The following is a 12,171-nucleotide window of genomic DNA, read 5'->3' on the forward strand; positions in this document are numbered from 1 at the left end:
GGGAGCACCTGTCCCCCTCGTCCGCCTCCGAGGAGCGACGGGGGGACGTCGGAAAGCGAACACGCTTCTTCGACTACTTTTTATGGCGTCACTTACCGGAATCTGAAGACTTAGAGCCCGAGGAGCAATAGGCTTCGGTCCCGCGAGCGGTCCCGTGAACGGCCCCTAGACCCGGAGTGGCGGTGAGAGTAGTGCCGGACCTCCAGCAACTTCCGGCGCCGCTCCCGCAAGGCCTACGGGGCCATGGCTCGACAGTCTCGACAGTCCCGGGAGTCATGGTTGGTCTCCAGGCAGTAGAGGCACACATCGTGGGGGTCCGCCACCGACATGTTACGGCGGCACGACACACAAGACTCAAAGCTGGGCATCCCTACGTGCACCAGGAGACAAGAGAAGAAGACAAAAGTCTCAAAAAGTAGTCAAAAAACGACTGAGGTACGTGCTCAATCCGGATCTGCGCTTTCGGCACGGAAAAAGGAAGAACTGACGTCAGCGCACATTGTTGGCGCCTACGTAGTTTCCGTGACGTCATCCCGGCGCCTACGACGCCAGTGACTGACACGGAGCCGCATGATGCCACCTACCGACGGGCAGGGGTACTGCTAAGCAAAAACTTTCCGGATCCAGTCTGTCGCCTGGGGAATACTCTAAGGTAAGGAATCTATCACTAACATGTCTCTTTTAAATACTGGTTTAAAATGATGTGATCCTGGGCAAGTATTTTAATTCACTGAGATGCCATTTTCTTCTTGATCATACTTGAGAGCACCTTCAAATACTCGAGTTCGGCATGTCTGCTATACAGAAAACTCTTTTGTTTGATTTAATAGAGTAAACTTTTGATCCATATATTATACAAAATCTAGCCACATATAGAATACACATGACCGCTGACTTGCCTCAGTTCATTAACCGCAATGTCATCAGCGCGGGGCAGGAATGTTTCTCAAATCATGTTTAAAAACTGTCACTTTTATTAAATACATAACTAAAGCATAAAGTAGCAGCACACTGTTGTTTGCAATCAGCAGATTTTTCATTCTCATTGCCACAGAATTTCCCACTGACATATTGTTTTAAAACTACATAATGTACGATGTTAGTCATTTGCACATTACCAAGTAAAGTGTGCTAGTTTGTTATGCTCCTATGTAAATCTTTGTTTGCATCACACTTCTGAGTTACAAAAAAAAAGTTCTTTCATAATTCTCGATATATACTTGTACTATTCATTTACAAGCTGTTTAAATGTTGCTAGAAAAAAACCCTGACATTTTGCAATCTTTTTTCCACAATTATTGCCAGATAACTCAGTTTACAAAAAGCACTACCTATAACAAGAGAAAGAAAAATAAACACCATTTTCCAGGAACAGATAAGCAACAATTAATAAAAACAAACTGACATTTGACCTCTGTCCTTGAACAGACCACAGATGTGTCAAGAGAAAACAAGATTTAAAGGCCTGTTTATTGCTCATTCACTTTCTGAAAGAAAAGAACACCTGTTCCTTTCAGCTTAACTGGCAGCAAGGACCAGCAAATTTTAAAAATAGCTCGACCTGATAAAATCTCACTCACGTTTGGGAGGGTGAGAGTAGATTTTTCGAGGGCTATCTGATAAAGGCTTATGACGGGAAAACATCAACTTTGAGGCTGTATGGGGCAGAGGTACTTGTCCTTGATTTGGATCCGATGGAGGGGCAGTCCTTAGGAGACTCCTGTTGTAGCCACCAGGAACCAATGGTTCAGGGTATAATGAGAGAACTGAATCTGGCTTCCTGGAACTCGTTGGCGATCTCCCATATTTCGAGATTTTTCAATAAGCTAACTGTGGACAGCAAAGTCCCAAATGTGTCTAAATTGTGCTGGGAAAAAATCTGTGATAGCGAAAGAAGGTGGGCAAGGGATACAAGAAGTAGGATAAAGTAGCTCGAAAAAATGCATTCCCATTACGGTACAATTGAAATCTGATCCGCCTCTCCCATTAAACTAGCTTTTAGAAACTCTGCAAGAAAAGTTGACTGCTCTTTGGACCTGGCCTATCTAGGGAAGAAGCTTAAATCAGCTTCTTATTAAAACTCTTGACCAGGACAAGGTTTCCACCTACTAAGCCCAGATACCTGACCCCAGACTACGGAACGAAATTTTAAAGTAGAGTGTAGTGTGTAATCCAATTTTTTGGGCCTGGAAACAGTGCTGTGTGGTTCAGGTGGTAATGAATTCTTTCAATTAATTCTTTAGTTGATATTACAATGTACAGTTCTGTTATTGTTTTAAAATGTTTCATGGACAATTGTCCTAATAAACTTTGTTTTACTACTTCTGCTATCATCCAGGGAAGGAACAAAACACTGCTGACTACTTTTCCAGAGTGCCGATCCAAGACAGCGGAGGCCTATATCAATTTCATTGTAAAATCAAACACACCAGCTGCAACTTTATTAGTCTGGGTCTGAAACATCAGTGACTGCTGTTATCTCTACACCATTGACGCAGATACTAGACATTGGTGAAGGCAGGTCCCACTTTCCAAGAACAAGATCGGCTTGAACAATTAAAGTGCCAAAAAGATTAATTGAAGGTATTTATTTGTATATGTCTATCTAGGTATATATTTTGTAAAAAAGATTCATTTTTTATTTAACAGAGGAGGAGATGTAGTGTCTTGCGATTTTGAAATACTAGAACCCTTTTGACTCCTGATGGACTACACAGAACTGCGACTTAAGTGTTAGAGTGGAATACAATGAACGCTGGTTTAGAATGTTGAGTTTGTTGATACATGCAGACGGATAAAGACGTGTAATACTAAGCTCCGTGTGTGTGGCGTAGTCATTTGGCAGGTACCCAGGCTAGGGAGGGCCCTACAAGTATTTCTTTCATGCTTGCTTTTGGGGAGAGCCATTGAAGTTTGCGGTGACAGTGGGGGGAAGTATGTTGTATCTATGCAAACCCCTCAAAATAACGAAGCCGATTCGACGCAGCCTCTTTGTCTGGGATAAACCTAGATCACAGTGACAGCTAAGAACAGAATTAACTAGAAACCAACATGCAAGCAACAACACTGTAGCACTCAGGATCCAACGTAATGAATACCTATGTCGGAGCACGAATGCATCTTCCCTAACACAATGCAATTAGTGATACAAGTCAGTTGTCATGTGCAAACTAGATGTGGCCTGTTTGCAATATAGATGGAGGAAAAATCGTAGCCAAGCAGCTGTAAATACAGTTTAGCATTGGAGTATGTTTCTTGCATACTCCACGGAAGGGAAGTGCTTCAAAAGTTCTCAAATCTGTTAGAATATTTATTTTCCTTTAAACAGGACATACCACTTGCGTTAAAAACACAAATGTGCACATCTAACGTTGGAACAGGGTTGCTGCTCAGGGTCCTGTATTCAGACATCTTTTGGAGTGTCCTTGAAATGTAAATGAAGTAAATAGTACGTTGTTTGCAGGGTTATCAGTGTTGTGTTGATCGCTGTAAACAAAACATTAGCATGGCTGAAGGTTTGCTATCGAAAAACGTAATAAATCAATAAAACGTTAGTCTGCTGGATGTGGTGCCTGTGTAACACACAGCGGACATTGTGTACTTCAGCGCTGTGAGGCCATCAAAGCAGTCCTCTCACCGTTCACTGGATACAACAAGTGGGACAAAAAATTAAAGGAAACTTAGCTATAGAATGATGCATAACTGTGTTGGGCACTGGCGCTACTACTGTGCTTAGACTCATACATACATACACCTCTGATATTGCATCTTACTCTTATTGTAGCACAACGACCCATGCGCAGCTCTGCCAGTGAACCTCTGTCAAACACACTTTGCATGCAGAAACATCTCACCTCATGTAAGTCAAGTCTGCAGCAACACTTGATTTCACAGAGCTTGAACTCAACTCACTTGTGGCTCTGCCAGTGCTCCTGAGTCCTGTTCAGTAGCAATCTTTGACTTTACAGTGTTTGGGCTCGCACACAGTATCTAATGAATCTCTAACCTGCAACTGTGCTTGCTATATCAATGCTAAGACTCACTCTTACAGATGTCCCTCAATTCTGCAGCACCTGCTATTTCAGTGCTAACTCCCTCACGCTGCTAGCTATCCAGCGGCTCTTCACAGAGACTGCTGCTACACAAACAACAGCCAATTAAATAGCATTCTCTGATATTTACCCAGCTATCTGACAAATAACATCTTCACACCTAAGCAGCACTGTGACACTCTAATAAGATCTGTTTTCTGCTACTGGTCATGCTGTCAACAGTAAACAAAAAGTATGTTTATTTCTCTGGCCTTAATAACAGCTAATTGTTTATTCTATGTATAAGGCATCTGGAAAGAGGAATGAACATATATGTAATGCAGTTGATCCATCTGCTAGATCCACGGCAGATGTTTAAGAGGATACTGAACTATGCTTTGTAGACCGTCCCTGTGCATTTTCGCGTGTGGTTCCTCATTAAGGATCATGCTAAACCTGTTTTTCACATGAACGTGATCCAGGTAGAAACAGGCACCCTTCACACAGTGCATTCATTGTATACTGTGTAGTATAAAATGCAGCTTCTATGTCATTAACAGAAAAAACATTTTTTACTATTCATCTCTTTTAAAGTTTCAAATAAAATACATTTGAAATATATTAAGTACATCTCACACCATCTACATTTCTAAACACTGAGGCCAGCCAAATTGCCGTGTTCTAGTCTCTAAAAAAAGTAGGAAATTAGAAATAAAAACCACAATTCTTTTATACAGTATTTTAAAGTATGTAAAAAATATTTTTAAAAAGCTGTGGATTAGTGTATCCCTGGGCATCCCATACTGTCCTCAAATACACAACTGCACTCCGAAGTCTAAAACGAATGATGAAAAGCAGAGGGTGCTTGAATTGTGGGGAAAATAAATATATTCCTCCTGCCTGCTCTCCTCCATTCTGTTCTGCCACAGTAAAATAAACACCGGACATTACGTAAATCATTTTTAGTAGATTTACAGAGCTATGTGTTCTTTCCAAATTATCACATTCAATTTCATTGTAAACTTGACATTTTATGCTTGTTACCGGCTCTTCTTAGAAAGCATACTGCTGCTGGTGCAGGTCGCTGGATAAACAAACAAAATAATCTCTGCTTAATGGAGGGAAAGGACTATTTCAGTGGAAAGACAAAACTTCTGCGCAAAAAAAAAACATTAACTCCTACCCACCAAAATGTGGGCTGACCTACAGCCTATCTCTGTAAACTGCTGAAATCAATTTTTTTAGATTGATAATATAAGGCCTGGGGTTGACGTGAATGTTTTGCCTGATTCTCTGTAATAAGCTGGTGGAAGCATAGATCATAAACACATGAGGACTTGTGCTTAATTTGCCCGTGGGTGATCAATTTCATATGACTGAATCAGTGGAATTGGGTATGATCTAGTTTTGTCATCTCACTCCATCTATGTGAACTATACTGTAAAATATGCAGTTTATTTCCATAACTTACCTAGATATAAAGTTCACTTGAAACACTAGCAGGTTTGTGAAGTTGTGATAAAATTTTGAAAGAAATACAGTATGTTCTTTGGGTTTAGAAGAAATTTGTATGAAATACAAACCTGCAGTATTCTGTATTATTTTTTATATAAAAACTGTTTGTAAGTAATGAAACATTTGAAGGGCTTGAGTGGGTGTATGTATTACTGCATTTTAAAACGAATATTTCAATTTTTGGGGGAAAATGGCTTGTATATCCGAGTTTTTGATAATCATCTAAACAATGTATTTTTCTTCAGAGAATATAGTTCTAGTGGAGCAAAAAAATAAACGTAGCCTTTCTTACTCCATGATAATATCACACTTCAAGTTTAATATGTTGTACATTAATTATATTCTGAAATTAATAACCAAAGATGTGATCTAGCTACGTTGAGTGATTCTGCACAAATTATTTGCCTGTGCCTCAAAATATAGAAGTGAAAAAAAACATACAAAAAGTACCTTTCAGTTCCAAAAATATTTCCAATCACATTTTCTGCTTTTAGTAATTTAACCTCAAACCGAACCCAAATACCTCACTACCCTGTGTGCAGCGCCCTGTGTTTGAGATTCTCCTATTCCAACAAAAAATTTCTTTGTGAGGCACTTTGCTGCTCCTCGTGTGCTGTACCGATAACTTAAAACTGTGACTTCTTCTCTTAAATCTGAGGTCTTAAAATAGTCACTCCAGTGCTGAAATTCATTTCTGCTTACTCTACGGACTTGAAATCCTTAAAAGCCCCCCATGGTTGCACCCATGGGGCGTTTTTAGGGAGCATGTCGCCACTTGATCAAATAAAGGCAATCGAAGTGGGAGCCTCGAACGCTGTGTGGGATGAAGCAAGCTCATTGGTTTGCAGTCTGTGCCCAAATAGGCAATTTGACTCAGTGGATGGCATTGTTGCGCTGCCATTTGTCAGAAAGAGGGGTTGGAAGTAATGCTTAGTCCTTAATTTGGCTCATACAGTGCAAGTACTGAAAATCTGATTTTGCTAGGTTCCTTTCAGCAAAAGAAAGGATGACTATCCTCACGGAGTGCTGGTGCTGTCTTTAGTGAGAAAGTGCGTGGTCACAGTCTGCAGCACCATGGTGGCAATGAACTACGATTCCCAGCAGACCACAAACTCTTGTATGTGCTTTAGAGACTGTAGCTATCCTGGATTACCTCATGGTTCATAGTGTCCTTTGAAATGAAATGAAATACCAGCATTTGTAAAGCGCACAGCTACCTCCAAAGAGGTGTCCCAGCACTGGGGGCCGTCAGGAAGATTAAGCGAGCTATTGCCCAGAGTCACATGGTGCCGGGTATCGAACCTTGAACCCCGTGGTCCTGTGTCAGGCACACTGGCCGCTGCGCCATACCTCTTCCACACTTTGCTAGACGGTCATGCTACAATATTACCGCAGCCTGGATCTTGGTGCATGAATCTCAAAATTTCCATGCCATAATTGCGTCCTAAAGGACTGTTTGATAGACATGAGGAATACAAAGAAGTATCCTGAAAGTTGTGTTGATGAAAATGAACTATAATTTTGAACATTTATTTGAAATTTTAAGACTGGGTTCGTATATTCCACTAGGATTATTCTGTGAAGTGACCAGAAGAATTTTCAGATTATTGCATATGTATATTTGAAAGTAACATACAAGGTAGAAGAGTTCTAATATGGGCCTATAACTGTTGAGAGTAGGCTACAGCTGAATGTTTACATAAGGGATTATTTTACAGTTCTACAGACCTCAAAGTAGCACTTTTACCCATTTTCCACAAGAAGTAGTGTAGCAGTGGATCTTCAGGTAATTAGTGAACCATAGGGAGATATGTTAATGCAAATGTATATTTGTGATACCTGTTGTGGTTTAGTTTTTAGGGATTGCTAGTATCATACTGGAGTTCAAAGAGGGGGTTACAGCGAATTAGTGCTCAGATCTTTAAATCACAGTTAGCTTAGCCCTCTAAATGACAAGATACTTAACATATTTATTTGTCTTGTATCCACTACCTTGACTAACAGAATTGACTAGGCAGAGTGGTGGAGTCCTGTGTCTGGTTTTTTTTCTCATCCTATTCTCCTTCTCCGCTTCTGCCACTGGCCGTCATTATCCTTGTGTTTGTGGTCACTTGTGTAGGTGGTAAAACATGGAAAAATAATCAGATCGGGGGGATCCTGCACCCAAGGTTAGTGTAGTCTGATCGATTACATAACACACCTAACCACCCTACCTTAGCAATGGATTCACTCTCTTGAGAATCTTGTAAGCCATAACTAAATTTTAAGAAGCGGTTGATGTAATTAAATTCGAAAACAAGACACACCGCTCACAGTTAGCTGCAATTAAGTAAGAGATAGTCAATTTGTTGAAGGCAGAGAAGAAAGAGGCGTGTCAAGTATACCTGCCTTCAGATACTAAGAGCTCAGGTTCAAAAGCATTGCCTCCCTCTGTGGTTCCAGTTCTATCCTGAGCACCTCCAGAGAGTTTGTCTGAAGATCCAAAGAATTTCCCATTATATCTTAATCACATTTTTCGTGCAAACCTTCTCAAATGATCTTACTAAGGTTGCCTTTGTGTTTTTGTTTATTTTTATAATTTTATTTTAGGCAATTTAACAGGGTTTAGTATACAGTGCTCAAAAACATGACAGAGCAGTGATCTCAATAGTATTGATATATCTATCAGATGATCCTTCGATGGATAGCAAGGCCTCTCATCCCACTAGTCAAATCGGTATTTCCTACTGCACCAGTGGTGAGACAGAGCATCATTTTGCCTTTTGTGATGAAATGTAAAAATTATTTGACAGAAAGTCACATTCAGTTTCTGTAGATGTTAAGTTTCTAACTTTAAAACAAGGCCATTAAGATTTGAAGTTATATTACCATATTCAAGCAAGTTCTAGCTGAGACTGGTTGGGCAGAAATAAAAAAGGTATCCATTATCAAGGCCTCCGAAATTAGTTAAAAGGTGCATGTGGTTAATACTTCTATTGTGTGATGAGCTTATAGAATATTGCAAAGCGTCGTTCTATCTGGCTTTCTTCAATTGCTTTTGTTACCACTGCAAGTCCTCAGTTGGATGACTGACTGAACAGTGCTTGCAGTACAGTTTAGTTCACTTAATTTAGGATTGATTAATTACAATCATGCAATGAACGCACAAAACCTCAAATATAAAGTCCAGCAAGAAAATAACTATTTAAGCAGAGTATAAAACACATCAATATAAAAAGGTAAGGTGTGTTGCCTTCTGAATAAATAAAACCTGCTCAAAACATTTAATATCAATTATCAGTTCAAAACCCAATAATAAATACTCATCAAATAGAAAACTATCCAGATTTCTATTTCACGAAGTTTAATTGATGAATTTTAATTGCAATCTCCTTTACTGAGTTGGTTCAGAGCTGCATTCATAAATTTAATTAGGTTAGCAGTCACTTGTGAATCTTTGCCGCTGAATGTGAATCTCAGCGCAACTACGGCTTGGCAGGAACTCTTATTAATGAAAGGAGGCCTAAGCAATTGTCTTCGTTTGCCCAATAGTAAAGGGCCCAATATGAAGTAATGACTTAGTGCAGGCATCACATAATTATTGTTTCCTATGACTTTTATATAGTGGCCATGCATGTGAGTATTGTTCTCACTAGTGAAGCTGATACATAGTTTGTCAGTTTCTTTTCTATGAAACTACCAGAAATATAATTTGAACTCACTGCCTCTATGTCCACAATAAACAGTGCTTTGACCATTTTTTAATGCCATTGTGATATATACCTATAATGTTGGTGTCTATGTGTAACTGTAAAGTTCCCTGAGCCTTAAGTAGTGCCTAAGGGAAAGTATTAGAGATGTCAGTAGAAGTGCTTCGAAAATGGTTGCCCTAAGGGTATGGCGCAGTGAGTAGTGGCAAGTTAGAAATTATGACAACACCTTGAGTAATTACTGCTGCACATTAAGCTTTAACTTAAATTGCATTTGGCTGGTCGAATTAGGTAAACCAAAGTTTTGCTTAAAAACTGCATTATATATGATCTAATCTTATCACAGGAAATGCCAGCCAGTCACAATCAAGAGATGGTAATATTTAAACATTTATAACTGTCAATAAAAGTTGAATAGAGGGAGCTTGCAAGTTATTATAAAGACGCAGAATGGCCTATAAACAAGTCAAGTCAAGTCATAACATTTATATAGCGCACTACATACCCAGAGGGTTTCAAGGCGCTTAGGAAGGGGAGGAGGATTATTTGTCAAATATCCACATTTTAAGCTGCTTTCTGAACGCTAGGTGATTCTGGGTGAGGCGAAGGTAAGCGGGGAGTGAGTTCCATGTTTTGGCAGCCAGGTATGAGAAGGATCTGCCTCCCATGGTGGTCTTGTTGATGCGAGGTACAGTGGCGAAGGCTTGGCTGGAAGAGCGAAGTTGTCGGGAGGGGGTGTAAAAGGACAGTCGAGAGTTGAGGCAATCTGGTCCGATGTCGTAGAGTGATTTGTGTGCGTGGGTAAGCAGTCGGAAAGTAATCCTCTTATTGACGGGTAGCCAGTGGAGGTCTTTAAGGTGACCAGAGATGTGTTCGTTGCGTGGGATGTCTAATATGAGCCTGGCTGAGGCGTTTTGGATTCGTTGTAGTTTCTTCTGGAGTTTAGCTTTGGTACCAGCGTAGAGGGTGTTTCCGTAGTCCAGTCGGCTCGTGACTAGAGCGTGGGTGACTGTTTTCCTTGTATCGGAGGGGATCCAGCGAAATGTTTTTCTGAGCATGCGAAGAATGTTAAAGCAGGAAGAGGATACGGCGCTGACTTGTTTGTTCATTGAGAGTGAAGAATCCAGGATGACGCCAAGGTTCCGTGCGTGGTCTGTCGGGATGGGTGCATTTCCGAGGGCTTCCGGCCACCAGGAGTCGTCCCATGCAGAGGGGGATTTACCTAAGATGAGGACTTCTGTTTTGTCTGAGTTCAGTTTCAGACGGCTTTGTTTCATCCATTCGGCGACTTCTTTCATTCCTTCGTGTAGGTTAGTTTTGGCGGTGCTGGGGTCCTTGGTGAGAGATAGGATCAGTTGAGTGTCATCCGCGTAAGAGATGATGTTGAGGTTGTGTTGGCGGGCGATGGCCGCGAGGGGGCTCATGTATACGTTGAAGAGGGTGGGACTGAGTGAGGATCCTTGTGGTACGCCGCAGATGACTTCGGTGGCCTCGGACTTGAAAGGTGGGAGGCGGACTCTCTGGGTTCTTCCGGTGAGGAACGAAGTGATCCATTCCAGTGCCTTTCCTTGGATTCCGATGTTTCTGAGGCGTTGTAAAAGGGTGCTGTGGCAGACTGTGTCGAAGGCTGCAGAGAGGTCGAGGAGGATGAGGGCGACTGTGTCTCCATTGCCCAGCAGAGTTCGAATGTCGTCTGTTGCTGCGATGAGGGCGGTCTCAGTGCTGTGTTTGGCTCGGAAGCCAGATTGTGAGGGGTCGAGGGATTTGTTGGCTTCGAGGAAGGCGGCGAGTTGGTTGTTGACGGCTTTCTCGATGACTTTGGCCGGGAATGGAAGAAGCGAGATGGGGCGGTAGTTTTTGAGTTCGGTGGGGTCTGCTGTTGGTTTTTTCAGAAGGGCGGTGAGTTCAGCGTGTTTCCAGTCTTCTGGGAAGGTAGCGGAGTTGAAGGAGCAGTTGATGACGTCTCGGAGGTGCGGAGCTATGACGGAGTCTGCTTTGTTGAAGATGTGGTGAGGGCATGGGTCTGTGGGGGATCCAGAGTGGATGGAGTTCATCAGGCGGATGGTGTCCTCAGTGGAGATTGGCTTCCAGGCGTTAAGGGTGTTAACGGGGGGAAGATGGTCAGCTGATGGTAGGGTGGGTTGGCTTCCGGGTTGGTTGACAAAGCTGTTGTGGATGTCAGCAATCTTGTTGTGGAAAAAAGAGGCTAGGGAATCGCAGAGGGTTTGAGAGGGGGTGATGTCGTTGGAGTTGGCCGAGGGGTTGGAAAATTCCTTGACGATGTTGAAAAGTTCCTTGCTGTTGTGGGCGTTGTTGTCAAGTCGATCTTTGAATGCTGTTTTCTTGGCTTTTCGGATCAGTTGGTGGTGAGTACGGATGGCGCTTTTGAAGGCGTCCTTGTTGCTGGTGGATGGGTCTTTTTTCCAGGCCTTTTCAAGGGAGCGGCATAGTTTCTTGGACTTCTTGAGGTCGTCGTTGAACCATGCGGCCTTCTTGATGCCAAGTTTGTGTTGACGTTTTTTCAGTGGTGCTAAGGTGTCGGCGGTGTTGGATAACCAAAGGGTGAGGTTGGAGGCGGCTTCGTTGGCGTTAGAAGAGAGGGCTGGGGAGGTTTGAAGGAGCGATGTGGAGATCTGTTCTGTGGTGATTTTGTTCCAGTTTCTTTGTAGAGTTGGTTGGAGGTGGATGATGGGTTTCGGCTTGTTGTAGGTGAAGTGAACGCAGCTGTGGTCAGTCCAGAGGAGATCCGTAGTGTGGCTGAAGGAGACATGGTTGCTGGAGGTGAAGATGGGGTCGAGAGTGTGACCTGCGATGTGGGTGGGGGAAGTGACCAGTTGTTTAAGTCCGAGGTTGTCGAGGTTGTCTAAGAGGGTGGCGGTGTTGCGGTCGTTGATCTTTTCAAGGTGAAAGTTGAGGTCTCCCAGAAGGATGTAGTC

General features: G+C 42.2%; 1 protein-coding gene across 2 annotated transcripts in view; it reads right to left on the bottom strand.

The window, feature by feature from the left end:
• HUS1 (HUS1 checkpoint clamp component) overlaps window positions 1-12,171 on the bottom strand; it is a 355,983-nt gene that overhangs the window by 224,019 nt on the left and 119,793 nt on the right. The gene's annotated exons all lie outside the window — the stretch shown is intronic.

The sequence above is a fragment of the Lissotriton helveticus genome, chromosome 4_1, assembly GCF_964261635.1.
Source record: "Lissotriton helveticus chromosome 4_1, aLisHel1.1, whole genome shotgun sequence".
NCBI classification, from domain to species: domain Eukaryota; kingdom Metazoa; phylum Chordata; class Amphibia; order Caudata; family Salamandridae; genus Lissotriton; species Lissotriton helveticus.